This window comes from Lactuca serriola, chromosome 1 (genome assembly GCF_051521515.1).
Source record: "Lactuca serriola cultivar US96UC23 chromosome 1, Lser_US96UC23_V15, whole genome shotgun sequence".
Taxonomy (NCBI): domain Eukaryota; kingdom Viridiplantae; phylum Streptophyta; class Magnoliopsida; order Asterales; family Asteraceae; genus Lactuca; species Lactuca serriola.
This window is the reverse complement of record NC_136408.1, coordinates 82,531,550-82,546,877: the sequence shown is the minus strand read 5'-3', so window position 1 is coordinate 82,546,877 and position 15,328 is coordinate 82,531,550.

Below are 15,328 nucleotides of genomic sequence, written 5' to 3'. Positions count from 1 at the left end.
GAAATTAAAAAATTTAAATGAGATGATGATATTATTTACATTCGATAGATATGTTAAGACGAAGTGTGATAGTTACCGAAAACAACAGTCTCATTACAATCAATTTTAAGAATTATTTTTTTCAATTGCATTAAATGTTTTCGAAATATGAACCAACATATGAGTTAGATAATTTACAATGGAAATGTGGGATGAAAAATGAAAAGTGATTTAGAAATAATTTCCTTAAATGCCTAAAAAAGAACCTAGATTGGATAACCCTTATCTTTCCTTGAGACACTGAACCCAATAGTTTCTGCAACTTTTGAGGTTGGGATGAGACTCTTGTTATACCCACAATTTATTATCATTTTTGAAGTATTGAAGATATGGTGGGCCTCAAAGTAAAATCTACGCCCGGTCGATATATATTTGTTAGAAATGGTATATCAAACAACTTGTAGAAATTTGAAAATTCAAAGTTAAATCCAAATCAAGTGCAAATCGAAATCAAGAACCAATAAAATTAAATCTGAAGTGTTGATCAAGACAAACAAGGTGTGTGGTATAATGGGATAGATCCCTCGATAGTGGAATCATATGGGTAAACTTGAATTTTCTGTCCATAATGGAGTGTATCACGTTTATTGGACGAGTTCAAAAAAAAGGAGGGGTTGGTCAATCTAAGTTTTTATTAATGAATTTTTTATGAAATTATTTTTAAACAAATTTAATTCAGCGTAAAAATTGTCTGCTCAAGCTTGGTTTGACTTAAATATGAATTCTGAATCTGCTATAAAAGTATTGAGACTGTTGTCTAGGTAGTGATTTCATTAGAGCTTCCTCATTGTGAAATCTGATCATGTGAACAAAAAACGAGTGAAGCATTTTTATTTTCCTTTATTTATTCAAATTCTTTTTAGGTCATATACATCTTTCCATCGGTTTATAATGTTTTATCTTTTTCTTACTTGAGGCAAGTAAGGTTCAAGCTTAGAGAGATTTGATAGATGTCATTTTATGCATCTTTTAGGGTAGTTTTATTATCACTTAACATTATATTTTGTATATTTTCATGTCATTTATTTAAATATTGTTCAGCTCATGTCTTTTATCAGAATTCTCATATTGCAAGCATTTTTTGTGTCAATTTTAGATAGTTCGAGTGAAGCAGTACTTTAGGAGAAAATGGATGCATATTTCGAGCCTAAATGGAGTTGGAACTGAAGGAGGATGTTTAGGAATGCTTGGAAGATGTTTTGGTCAAGAAACATTCAATCGAGTTAATCATACGAAGATACATTACTATAATTTGAAGCCTAAAGTATGTTATTGGCAGCTTTGACCCTCTGTTAGTAACTCTGATTGACGAGATTCAAAATGTTCTAAAAACTAGAAAAAATTTCGAATGGCCTTCATGTTTGTGAAAAAGGCCAAAAATGCGATCACATAGGCCAAAAATGTGATCGCATTTTTTTTGCGATTGCATTTTTGCCACGAAGTTTCCCAGGGTCGAAATAAGTCATCTGAAAAAAATCAAAATATGCGATCGCATTTTTGTCCAAGAGTCCCGGAAACGTTGAAAATAACGTCCTGCATCATTCAGGGGTGAATCTAGAAAAAAATAAGAAAATATGCGATCGCATTTTTCACTTCTGCGATCACATTTTTCCGTTTCTTTCTCTATAAGTTTTCATGTTGCATATTGTCACACCCCCAAACCAGAACGGCGGAAACGTCCGGGAGCGGAGGACGTCATGTACAATATCATAACAATTGTATAATAGTAAAACATGCAACAACATCCATTGTATTTAAAATAGTTAATACATGTGTGTTCTATGTATTGATTGTAAGACACCAAAAATGTATAGCAAAATAAAAAGCAGAGTCTTGAATAAGTTCTGTCTTCTCAAAACTTGAGTGCGTGTACCTGTCTACTGGGTTCCTAAGAATACAAGTTATTTTGAAAAGAGAGTATCAACATTTAAGTTGGTGAGTTCATAAGCATTTAGTATTTGAAGTGTGTATTTGTTCCCTGGAAATGTTAGTATGTTCCCCAAAAAATCTCATATTTTCTACAATAAATGAAAAGTAGTCTTAGGCCTTAAGACCAAAATGTTTGTATGTTATTGTACTCTGAAATAGTGTAAATGTATGTTTTCCATAGATGTATGTTTTCTTTGGTAGAAAGATGGTGTACTGCACTTGTATGAACTTTGTTGTGTATTAATGCTGGAAAATAATGATAGGTAGTCCTATTGCTTAAAATAAAACCACTGAAGTAATGTTTGTTTGTAAACCAAAATGTTTAGTTAATGCTTAATGTGAATGAGATTATAACTATACTAAACTGACTAGTGGCCTACACGACATTCTTCAGGTGTCGGAATGTTATGACATTTGTCACCCCTAGACCTGCCGGTCCAACTGTAGCTAAAAGTTGAGGTGCGGGATTGTCAGTCTCGTATAGATATATACACAAATTCACGCTCTCCCTCCAGGAGACTCTGGTTATAAAATAGAACTTTAGCATGTACCTTAGTAGGTACCATGAAGTAGTGGCTCACATTTTAGTATTAACTCGTTTACACATAGTGTGTATATGTTTTCTTGTTCTTGTAAATGAATAATGTACTTGTAATGAAAAGTAATATGTACTTATGTATTGATTCATGTAATGTATTATTGAACTAGAAAATAGTGTGAATAGATCTCAAAACTATACCTATTAAAGTTTACAAGTGTTACGTTTATACTGAAAATGATTAAATGAAATACCCCTTTGCTCGGCATATACAAAAGGATTTACAATGTTCTTGAAATAAGTTTAATATTCATATAGATAATTGGCATGTATAATTAAGGTTTGACTGACAGTCGGACAAGTGATCATATCCTAAGCCCACAACCAAACAAGGAATAAGAGTTTAGACAAGAGCAATAGTCCTAATTCTGTTAAATCCTCATTGTACATAAATATATATGAATATAGTTTGATAAAAACAGTAATTTAAGAGGTTGAAAAACAATTTAAAATGGTATGATACGTTTATAAAAAGCATTAAATATCTTAAAATGATTTGTAATCGTATGTGAGTGTTAACAAAAATAACTTGTGTTTAGCTTGTATTCTCCCCCTAAAAGCATTTAAAAATGGTAAAACATAGGGGTATGAACTCACCTTATATGAGTGTTTGCAAGGGGTACGGAGTAGTAGTGTTATTCCCACGAGATAGAACCTGTAAAAGGTCCGTATCCTAATAGCTTTTAATGCATAATACATGTATAATTAGTGGATATAATAGTAATTATGCTAAAGAACGACTATTTATGTAAGAATTACTTACAAAGAAAGAGACTTAGAAGTGAATAGTGAGGGCTGATAGGCGTTTTCGGTCAGCCTAGGTGTTTTCGGTCACATGAAGATGTGAAGTGTTCTTGGTGTTCTTGGTGAACACAAGGAGATATGGGTGTTTTCGGTCCTAGATATGAATATTGGAAGGTGTTTTCGGTCCTAGATATGAATAGTGGAAGGTGTTTTCGGATGATACTTGGGAGAAAAGGGGGGTGATTTCGGTTGTGTTCTAGAGAGTTAGGAAAAAGAGTGTTTTCGGTTGGTAAGTATAAGAATGAAGGGTTGATCTGGGTTCTCCCATATATATAAGACCAAAATCATGATGAGACACATTCGATGGGACTTGAAAAACACCTAGAATCTCGAGCCAGCGGATAGAATTTGAGTTGTTTTCGGTCAGGAACTCTATCCGAGAAAACAGTTTTCGGCCGAGAACAGTGCATCATGCGAAGGTTTATGGTCCGAAGGGTTTGCGGCCGAGAAATCGTTTCTGGTCCGAGGTTTTCACTTATGAGAGGGTTTTCGGTCCTCGCATTTGGAACATCATTTTGCAACACTTATTAATTAAAAGGTTTAGTTATATCAAAACTTTGGATAAGCTTCTAATAAGTAAATAAATCAACAAGTTTGACTTTTATTAAACAAGTTTTGACTTTTGTTGAATTTGGTTGGCTTTTACAAACTTGAAAATAATGGGTTGTCACACATATAAATACGACCCTCATTATCAAATCCAGGGGTTAGACGGTTTCAGACGACGAAAATCACTTCTAAAGGCGATTTCTGATACCTTTCATCGATTTTTGAAAATCTGAAACTGTAAATCATCTCAAACATTTAGTTTCTCTATATTTATCAGTAAATGTTTCTTTTATCTAGTTTTAGTTCTTTTTTGGCCATGTCTGACTAAAACCTTAGTTTTCAATTATGCATTAGACTAGTACTTTTCATGTGATCAGTTATCAGATATGATTTTCTTTTTGTGTTTCTATCTTGATTTTTCAGTTTTGAACTTAATGAATGTTTAATTTTTAATTCTTGTTAGTCTGATCACCTAGCTAGGGTTTTATCATTCCAATTAATCGGTTAATAGAATCTGTAATTGTTTTTATCAACTAGTAAAAAGTAACAAGTATCAGATTGGTTCCGTGTTGGGATTTAACTCTAACATAAACTATAAAAATCATATCTTTATGCTTTCGAGCTTGTGAGAAGTATTAGATATTGCTGAGAATTTTACACATATCATAAAACCGCTTTTCTGATTTAATTAGGAGCTTTTTTAATTGAACAATAAAAAGTTAGGGTTAATTCAAAGAGTTTGTTTTGGTTAACTAATTTAGGTAAAATAGATTATACTATAGCATGTTAGTTTTTTTTTCAGTACTAGCTTAGATAAAACGCATCTCAAATAACCAAATCTGAAGTGATTGCATGATTAGGAAAGTTGCATCAGAACTGAAATCGTTTTTAATATTGATTTTTTGTTTAATTTAATACCACAAAAAGTTTTAGTTTTTTTTTTCAGTTAATTCAAAAACCCCCTTTTATATTTTCTGCTTCTTGACTAGAATGTACCTGATGCATAAAGACATTGACTGTTAGGCAATGTCCCTGAGAATTCGACTATGCTTCCTTGTATTATATTTTTAGTGCAACCGGCGGTGAAATATTTTATTTGTTTAAATCGGGTGCGACTACTAGTTTAACAGTCTCCAACTTATGCATAGTTGAATTCTAACCTCCAAGATCCAATTGTTATGACTCCATGCACTCCTAAGTGTTCAGATGGACAACTCAAATGGTGTGGAGTAGTCCATACTCCATGAGACCAAAGTTATGGGACCAAAACTTATAAATCTACCCATCAAAAGAGATTTAATCAAGGAACCATCAAGGTAAGAACTTTTTACCTCCAAAAGCTTGAAATGAAGAAGATATCCCTGGATCTTGAAGCTCCAACTCCAACAATGTTCCACTACCAAGTTCCTTCTCCTTCAAGATCACAAAAGAACACACAAAAAACTCTCAATAAGCTCAAGAACACTCTCAAGATGGATAGGGTTTCAAGATTAGCTCAAAAAGGAAATATAGGCTAATAAGGTGAGGGTTTTTAAGGACTTAATTAGCTTAAATATGGTGCAAACTCTAAAAATTAGGGTTTGCCCTTGACTTACGTACTCCCTGAATACGCATGGGTACGCCCAACGTACGTAGGGGACACCTCGCCTCAAGAAACCAATGGAGTACGCCCGGTGTACCATGTGTGCGCCCAACATACTCGAGCCTAAAAATCCAAATGAAGGAAAAGAATTGCTAAGAGTTTTACCTGATGAGTCGTACGTCACGTTTTTGGGTGTTTGAAAAATGAAATTTTTATCAATATTTTTGGGATGTTATATATTTACACTAAGTTACTTATGTTTTACCAATTACAACATCTTTTAAGTTGCTATTAGCAACATGTGTAAAAGCTTATGAAAATTATCTATTTGCTTATTTCATGGTGCATGTGACATTTGTATATGAATGTATTTAGTTAAAAATACATAATATGTTTTAGTCGTGCATCATAGTTTGTGAATTACATGACTACCAATTATATTGTTTATCTAAACACCTTAATGACACTATTGGAATGGTACTCCATTCACAAAGTTGTTGTCTTGTCCTTAATGAAATGTTTTCCTAAACACGAGGTTATCCGTGAACAAGCTCTTAAACAAGGTAACAATCTTTAGAGCCAAGTACTTTGAAGGTTGATTTGTTCTACTCCCATGTGTAGTAGTGTTCCCTTTAAAAGAGGTATAATTCATACTTAATTGGTCTCATGGAATTCATGATGCTTGAAAAATATGCATAACATTTACATCATGTATGTTTATACCATTGAAACATAAATCGCCATGTTATCAAATACTTTGAATGTTATAAAATATGCTAATGAATTTGAAAGAATGTTCTTTCTAAAACCTATGTACTCACGAGACAATTTGTGTTACATAATTTATTTGACATATGTTCTAGGAAAATAAAGTAAGCAGAATTCGACATTCTTATATATATATATATATATATATATATATATATATATATATATATATATATATTATGTTGGAGTCTCTTCTCCTTCTAGATAAGGTTGGGCTCTTTTACGCTAAAGGGTGTGGTGCCTTAAAAATGTGAAACACCCATCTTTTGGTTTTGCATTTTAAAACCATTTAATTCATTTTTAAAAGTAATTTAATATCATTGTGGAAATTCAGTCCCAATACCTCAAAGTCTCAAAAAATTGTTTTAGTTTAAAAGAAGTTTTAGATAAGAGTCATCAATTCTAATATCATTACATAAGATAAAGTTGTCATTACCTAACAATGGCCTTCAAAATATTCCATAGTCCTCTAAAACCCAGTCATTAATTTCACCTGAATACATGTAAAGGGATAACTCATTCCTTGACTTATCATAAAACCCTAAATAATTTTGAAAAACACTCTAAACCTCATATTAGTTATTTGATCAGTCTTTTATTCAATTCTCTTTGAAACTCTTTAAAATCCTATAATCTTTGTCGCAAATCTTATTTCTTGTAATTAAACTATTTTCATATTTTCTCTTTTAAAACACTTAAACATCTTAAATCTCTTTTCATAAACTCATTACTCATTTCTCTTGAAATGCTTGATATATATAAAACTTTTTGGTTAAACTCTTCACTCTTTATATTTGAAACTCATAAAATGTATAGCATTCATATATAAAGTAAATGTAAATAATGTAATGCAATATGCAACTACACTCATCACCATTCCTCTCTTTGTCACACTCACAGTTATCGATTTGTGTTTCTTATTTTTTTATGGCAATGAAGACTATAATATAGTTAGAATAAAGCATCCTACATTACAACTTATCTCATTTCTTAGTACCCTCATCAAGGGTACACGTGAGCTATCATTCACTCGTCCCTACATGAGCTAGTTATCATCATACACAATTGGGGTATGTATAGAATATCATATTACTCATTTGTCTGATTAGTCTCGTTTGCGTGGAATTTGGAGGAATAAATTAGTTTTTCCCCTCTCTTACACGAATGCATATGAATTCATGATAAGATTCTTTAAAATTATTCAACTCTTTACTCTTTCTAAAAAACTCTTAGTAGAATCATTTCCATGCCATTCATTATTAGGTGCCACATAGTGAAACACATAACAAGTAATTCATACAAAATTTAAACATTTCACATTTGAAAACATCATAATTCACTTAAACGGGACATGTATTCGATAGTATTCACATTAATGTAGTCTAAGCCATTCTGTTATCCTTTTAACTCATATACCTCTTAAACACTACCTATTGTCATTACCAAATATTTATTAGAAAATAACCAAAATATCATTACAGGGTTCTTAACAATTTGACATCCATAAGCTTATTTCTCTTATTCCACCTTATATTTAAAAATTGGGAGCAATCGGAGGTCAAATACTAAGCTTCTAAAAAATAAAGTACCATTTATAGAATGTTGGACCCCCCCCCCCTAATCTCAGTTTACACTAAATTCACACGCCTGGCGTCAATTTCGAGTAGCTTGTTAGAATAGTAGGTTGCCCTTTTCTTGCAAGAACAATAACAAAAAGTCAGGAAAGGCTTAGTTAAGATCGCAAGGTAGCTCTTGCAGGTCACCACAAAAGTGTAGTTTTCTCATTTAAGCCATGTACTTTGCACTAATGGCTTCCAATGCGCAGTAAAGTTCGCCAAAAGATTTTAATGGACCTAATAAGGGTCATTAACATTATATAAACACAATTAAGTCTTATCCTCTTTATGACTTAATCATTAAGATCTTTATAGGAAAGCATAAGATGACATCTAAAACTCTTATTAGCCAATAAGCTCTCAAAGACTTCATTAATGAACTTCTTAATTTATTATAGAACATCGTAATACATCTTGAAGTGATCAAATCCTTAGATTACAAGGGTTGAAATTCTTTCATCATTTGTCACCATTGGTCCTTCCCACTATCTACTTTCTTAAAAATGACATCATTCAATAATCTATCTTGTAGAACCTCATTCTTTTACACTTTGGCCCCAAATATACTTCATTTTAGTTATTAGGTTATTTAACCAAGTTAAAAGTAGTCATTAAAGTTTGCTATTTGGAAAAAGTAGCCCCTCATCATTTTTTCCATTTGTTAGATCCAATACTTATTTTGTTTAAATCTAATCATTTATATTTTACAACTTCTTGAAATCATTTTATAATTAATTTATTATTTTATTTATGATCTAATTAATTTAATTTAATTTATTTCTAAAATTTAATTTTTTCACTAAAAATGACAAAACCCTTAGGCTCAATTTAAGGATATTACAAATTATCTCCAACATTTGGTGCTACATAAACATCACATATGATGTCTCTAACATTTGTATTATGTGAAATTCTTTAAACAAGCATATCTCATTCGTTTTAAGTCGGATTGGCATGCGGTTTTCTCCAACGTGTAATTTTGAGTTTGTAGATGATTTTAGACTATAATTTTGTTGTTTTTGGTGCTATATTCTATGAATTACAATCTTTCAAAGATGAGATATCAAAACTGAAATATTTCAGCTTTTTAGCAAGAAATTTTGTAACACCCAATTCCTTGTATGTATTTAAAGTATAAGTTATTCATTTTTTTGAACAGGAACTTGACGAGTTGGAGCCCTAAACTCGTCGAGTAGAGATGGATTTTGGACGCGGGTGATGAAGTCTACTGGATGAGTTGAGAGCCTCAACTCGATGAGTAGGCCTAGCAGAATGAAACCCTAGTTTTAAGGGTTTTGCACCCTATTTAAACACCTTAACCTCCAAAGGATGGCCTCATTTACAGCCTCCGTCGTCCCAAACCCTAGCCAAGAAACCCTAATCCCCTTTTGGAGCGTTTTGAGCCATTTTGTGTATTCTTTGTGATTTTGAAGCTTGTGAAGGAAGGAGAAGCTTGGGGATTTAAGAGGAAGCTAGTAGATCCAGAGTTTGAGCTGCATTTCTGACTCATTTGAGGTATAAAGTTGATACCTTGGCTTTCTATTACTTAGATATTCATTTAGGGTAGTATGTTGTCACTTTTGGGCCATATTGAAGTCATTTTTGGGATTTGAGCATATCATGAAGTTGTGACTTCAGATCTAGGCACTCATGAACTTATGAGGCTTAAAGTTGACAGCTTTATCAAGCATTGGCCCTTCCCCATGCCCTAGATCTCTTATATATATTAGTGTTGGTGTTTCTAGCTTCATGATACCATGGATGGACATAAAGTTAGCAACTTTACGTGATATAACAGCCCTAAGGGGCCAGATATATGGTTTGGGAGCATTGAACTCGATTGAAAGTGACCGAATGGATTTAGACAAGGAGAACTTGAAGAGTTGTTCATGCGACTCGGCGAGTTGGATAGTGGTCCCCCAACCTTTTTTATTCCTGAGCAAACTCAGTGAGTTTAGGAGACGACTCAGTGAGTTGGTTAAGGTTTTCCGAGTTTTGAAGATTAAAGAACTCGAAGAGTTCAAGGAAGGACTCGACGAGTTGTAGCGAAATGTCCCGATTTTTTTATAGGAAGGAACTTGACGAGTTCATGAAAGAACTCGATGAGTTGGGTTGCGATTTCAGGGTTTATGATTTATGGAACTCGGCGAGTTAAGTCAACCTAAAATGTTGACTTTGGCCAAAAGGTTGACTTTGACTTGGACCTTGACCAGAGTGACCCTTAAAAGGGTTATGAGTTTGAAAGGGTAATTAAAGGATATTTTACGTGTAGGAGTTTGAGGGAGTTGATTTCCAGAGCCGATGACAGTTCAGCTACTTTACGACATTTGAAGTGAGTTACCTTCCAGTAGGAGTGGGTTGAAGGCACCAATGCCGGCCTACTAGTAAGTGTTATAGTAAAGATGATTGTCTTTGTGATAATTATTTGGTATGCCACTATCTATTATTATTTATGTGCTAGTATGCTATGATATTATGTGATAGTGGTAGGGGGTAGGATAGGCCCCGGTACCAGTCGAAAGGACTGAAGGGGTAGGCCAGCACCCTGATATGTTAGGCAGTATGTGACTTATGTGATTATGTACTAGGATGTTATATGGTAGAAGTAGGGGTGAAATAGTCCCCGGTACCGGTCGAAAGGACCGAAGGGGTAAGCTAGTACCCTGATATGCTAGGCAAGGTACCGGTCGAGACGACCGAAGGGGTAGGCCAGCACCCTGATATGTTAGGCAAGTTACCGGTTGAAAGAGACCGAAGGGGTAGGCCAGTACCCTGATATGCTAGGCAGTTACCGGTTGAAAGAGACCGAATGGGTAGTCCAGTACCTGAACATGTTAGACAATATATTTATTGTATGGTATGTGGTATGATGGGGTAACTCACTAAGCTTTGTGCTTACGATTTTTAGTTTTTGTTTCAGGTTCTTCTTCTTCAAAGGGAAAGGAGCCGACACGATAGCAGCGCATCACACCATGTTTTTCCGCACATGAGATTCTTGGGATTTGTACTCTGAAATTATTTTCCTATGATATGTTTTTGAGATAGTTGACTTATGGTTTTTCATGACATGAGATAACATTGATGGCATTTTCAGTAATCTGTTTTATGAATCTTTAAATTAAAAATGAAATTTTTAATCTTGAATTTTGGGATGTTACAAATTTAAACTTTTGTATTATGTGAAATTCTTTAAACAAACATATCTTATTCATTTTATGTCGGATTGACATGTGGTTTTTTCCAACGTTTAATTTAGAGTTTTTAGATGATTTTAGACTGTATTTTTGTTGTTTTTGGTGTTATATTCAATGAGTTACAATCTTTCAAAGATGAGATATCAAAGCTGAAATATTTTAACTTTTCAGCAAGAAATTTAAACTTTTATATTGTGTGAAATTATTTAAACAAACATATCTTATTTGTTTTAAGTCAAATTGACATGCAGTTTTTTCATCTTGTAATTTAGAGTTTCAAATGAGTTTAAAATATAAATAATCAAAGTTGGACGGGTCCAAATGACACAATAAACGAAAACATATTTAGTTTTACAAGTAGTACCGTATCAAACCCAAAAAAATATTTATTTTAACGAGTTTTAATGTATCAAATCCAGAAACATATTCGTTTTAACGAGTTGTATCAAACCCAAAAACTTGTTTTAAGAAGTTGTATCACATGCATGTAAAGTTGTATCGGTCCAAACGGGTCAAAGAACCGGAAAACCCAGACATGGACCTGGACCGATAAGTCTTATCCGATCCGGTCCACGGTCCACAGTATTACCCGAAACCGGTCCGGTCCGAGAGCCGGTTCGGAACGGTCCGATCAAAATGCTCACCCCTACACCATAGTGTGAAACCATTAGTTGTTTACCATTTTTTTTTGTTTTTTCAACTTGATTGCTTTCAAGAATGGCGGTTGTTCGACTCGATTGCTTTCAAGAATGGTGGTTAGTGTGTTGGAACTTCTTTTGATAAATGAATGGGGCTTTTCATTAATAACTCTCTATAAAAGAGGTGTGAGTAAAGACAGGGTGGTTCTATAGGTAATGAATATATTTAATAAGTATCGTTGTCTTATTACAAACTTTAGTTGGAACTTCTTTTGATAATGGTTTAGACATCTTTTATATGTGGACCACTTATAAAAAGAGTCCGAAAATGTTCACATCTTTTCCGTTTTGCATCTCATATTTATGCATCGAAGCCTTAAACATTTATTGATTAAACACAACACGGGAAAAAAAAACGATAAGAATGTTAGTTGAGCAAAATGCATAAATTGCAGAATCATTTATTGACTGAACAATGAACACAAAATATCAATCGAGCACATAGCACAAGAAATCGTTGATTGAGAAGGAAAAAAAAAACTCAATTCAACGTTAGGTGTGTATATCAATTCACTCTGGAATTTGTAATCTATGTTTCATGATATGATGTACAGTATATTATTGGAACCTCATTTTATTGATAAAAATGTGACAATGGTTACAAGATAAAATTAAATGGCTTAGCGTAAATGATGATAGTTTTTTTCTGCAAATTAGGCTAAGATAGAAGACATTTAAATAAGCATATTCTTGTTCTAAAGTTGGGTGAGACTATATATAAAAAATGTATGTGTCTTTGGAAGATTATTCGTTGCATATGATTGAAGTACTTGTATTTTATTGTTCACATGTGTGCAGTTTATAAGGTGTTACAATCACTTATATAGTGTGTGTTTCAATAAATAGACGAACTTATGTGTTGTCTTAATTTTTTTTTTCTAGCATTACACCATTAGAAAAACAGGATTACAAATTTATCTAAAAGATTGGTCAACCGTAAATTCAATTAATGTTCTTTTACCTAGTGTACAAAACATTTTAGTGTATGATACATATAAAGGTATAAAACAACACCATAACCATATTTTTAAAGTGAAATTGGTTTTAACCTTGATTAGATTTTATCATCTCCATATAATTGGCTCAATTTGTTGTATCGTGGTTTTCTATAAAACCCTAAATTTCTACTTTTTGTTACATTTGTTGTTAGCCAACCAAATGAAATAATGAATATTAAGACCAAAAAAATCTCAAATGTCGCTAAATGAAAATGACAAGACTCGAGAGTGTGTGCATTATTTTTTTATGGACCAAGTGCCATTTATTATTTTTAAATGGACGCCCAACTACGGAAATGACCAAAAATAAAACGAGAACAGGGTTTTGAAGTTGACACCACGTTCGAACACATTTTTTTCAAACTTGAATATGGATTATTACAATAGATTATTTTATTTATTATAAAACAAATAAAAGAATTATACATTATAAAGTATAGCTTTACTAATAAGTTGTAACGTATACCCACCATGTTTGAGAACATGGGTTATTGTAAACAATTTGAAAGTTATATTTTCATTTATATCGCGAGCTTAGTGAATAGTAATTAGTAATTACTAAAGGGTTTCTAGCCCAACAATATCAGGTGGTGTTCTCCTTCATTGAGGTCTAGGGTTCAAGTCTCGTCGTGAATATAGATAGAATTATGTGTTAGTTTAGGATTGAGTTATAAATTTATATTTGCCGGTTAAAAAAAATGATTTATCATCATCAATTTTACAAAATTGAATAATGAAACATCCTACTCACTCACAGAGCTAACCATATACATCGATAAGTTGACCTAGGTGTTGACTCCTCTTTTCCGGCTACCACTGGAGAGAGAGAGAGAGAGAGAGAGAGAGAGAGAGAGGGGGGGGGGGGAGGCACCAAATATGCATGAGAGAACGATCGGAAAAATAATCTTAATGGGAATTCCAAGAAACTAAGTGTGTAACACACCAAAAATCACAATAAATTTAAAATTTTCAAAATCAACAATTAATCAACATTGTTTACAAAAAATAGTCATTGTTTCAAAAGCATTTTTCAAATCGGAGTTTTCCCAAGACCTAGTGACATAAAACGGGAAGCTATGCATGATCACGCCTTTGCCTTTCTACGATCATCTGAAGTATCATAAACGATAAACTAAAAACTGTAAACCAAAGCTTAGTGAGTTCCCCCAAAGTACCAACACACACATATAACAGCATATACCAAGTCCACAACTAGAAAGACATGATTACCCCTGAGCCCATAGTATTAATCTGGCATGCCAATCGGGCCCTCATCTCATATCTAGAATGCTCACGGGTTTGTTAGCTACAACACAAAGCAGTACAACCTCAACACAACACAATATGTCGACATACGTAACAGATAAACATAAACATAAAACCAACAATTACAGATAATCATGCAGATCTACTAATCAGCAACAAACTAGCATAATACTATCCTAACCAAGATAAATAATCTAGTGGGTCAGCATTAGTGCCTTCGACCCATGGTACTGGTGGTTGTCGAGGCCAACACAAATAATAATCCTAAATATTACACACTAAAATAATGTATAGTGGTAAAGGGATCGAATCCACGGAGATTGGTTCAATTTATAACTCTATGAAAAATCTCTTTGTAAAAATACTTGTAAAATGACAATAAAAATAAAATGGGGGGTTTTGGTGTTTTGAAATGCTTGAAACAAACTAGAATTAACTATGATTTAAATAGACAAATGCAACAAAAATAAGAGTTTGATGTAAATCAATAAGGGAGAGATGGTTGACTTAAAGTTTCCTCACTTTGACTTTTGATGAACATATCATTAGAATCCAATGGCGCAATACTTTGATTTAAATCCTTAATTTGGCTATAGTAATCCAAGGAGCTTGAGATTACCTAGACTTTTCTTAATTGTTGAAATAGCTAGAGAAGCTCATAACAATTTCCTTAGTCAAAGTCACTAATTCCAAATAGAATGTAATTAGTGAAAGTCAACTAGCATTAAGAACCAAAAAGTCACCAAATCCAAGAGGAGTCAAATGCTTTCACCACCATGTTGGAGGAAATGTTTTTATGATTGTGTGAAGCAAAAACAACACAAAAACCATTTGTTTCTTGCTAATTTGAGGATCCTTTACTTAATCAAGAAATTAGCCAACTAATCACCACAAACACATTTAAACTCATGAATGAAAACATACTAGTAGTGATAACATGATAAAACACAAAACATTTCCATAAAGATTTAAGAACAAGTTCATGGATTCTTCAATATTCAACAAAAATTCAAAGGATTCAACAAAAAGTCAACCAAGATTAGTTTAGCCAAGCATGGCTAAACTCAAAGAAACAAAGTTAGAGAAAATTGTACCAAACATTTTACAATAATCAAGAGGTGAAATCAAGATGTTCTTGAGGTGTTCTTGGCCTTCAAAAGCACTCCAAACTCCAGAGAGAACAAGTCAAACTCGGACCTTCAAGATAAGGCTAAAGAGGCACACCAACCTTCCCAATATAGAGCTCTAAGTAAAATCCCGAAAATGCCCTTGTCAGGAATCTACGCG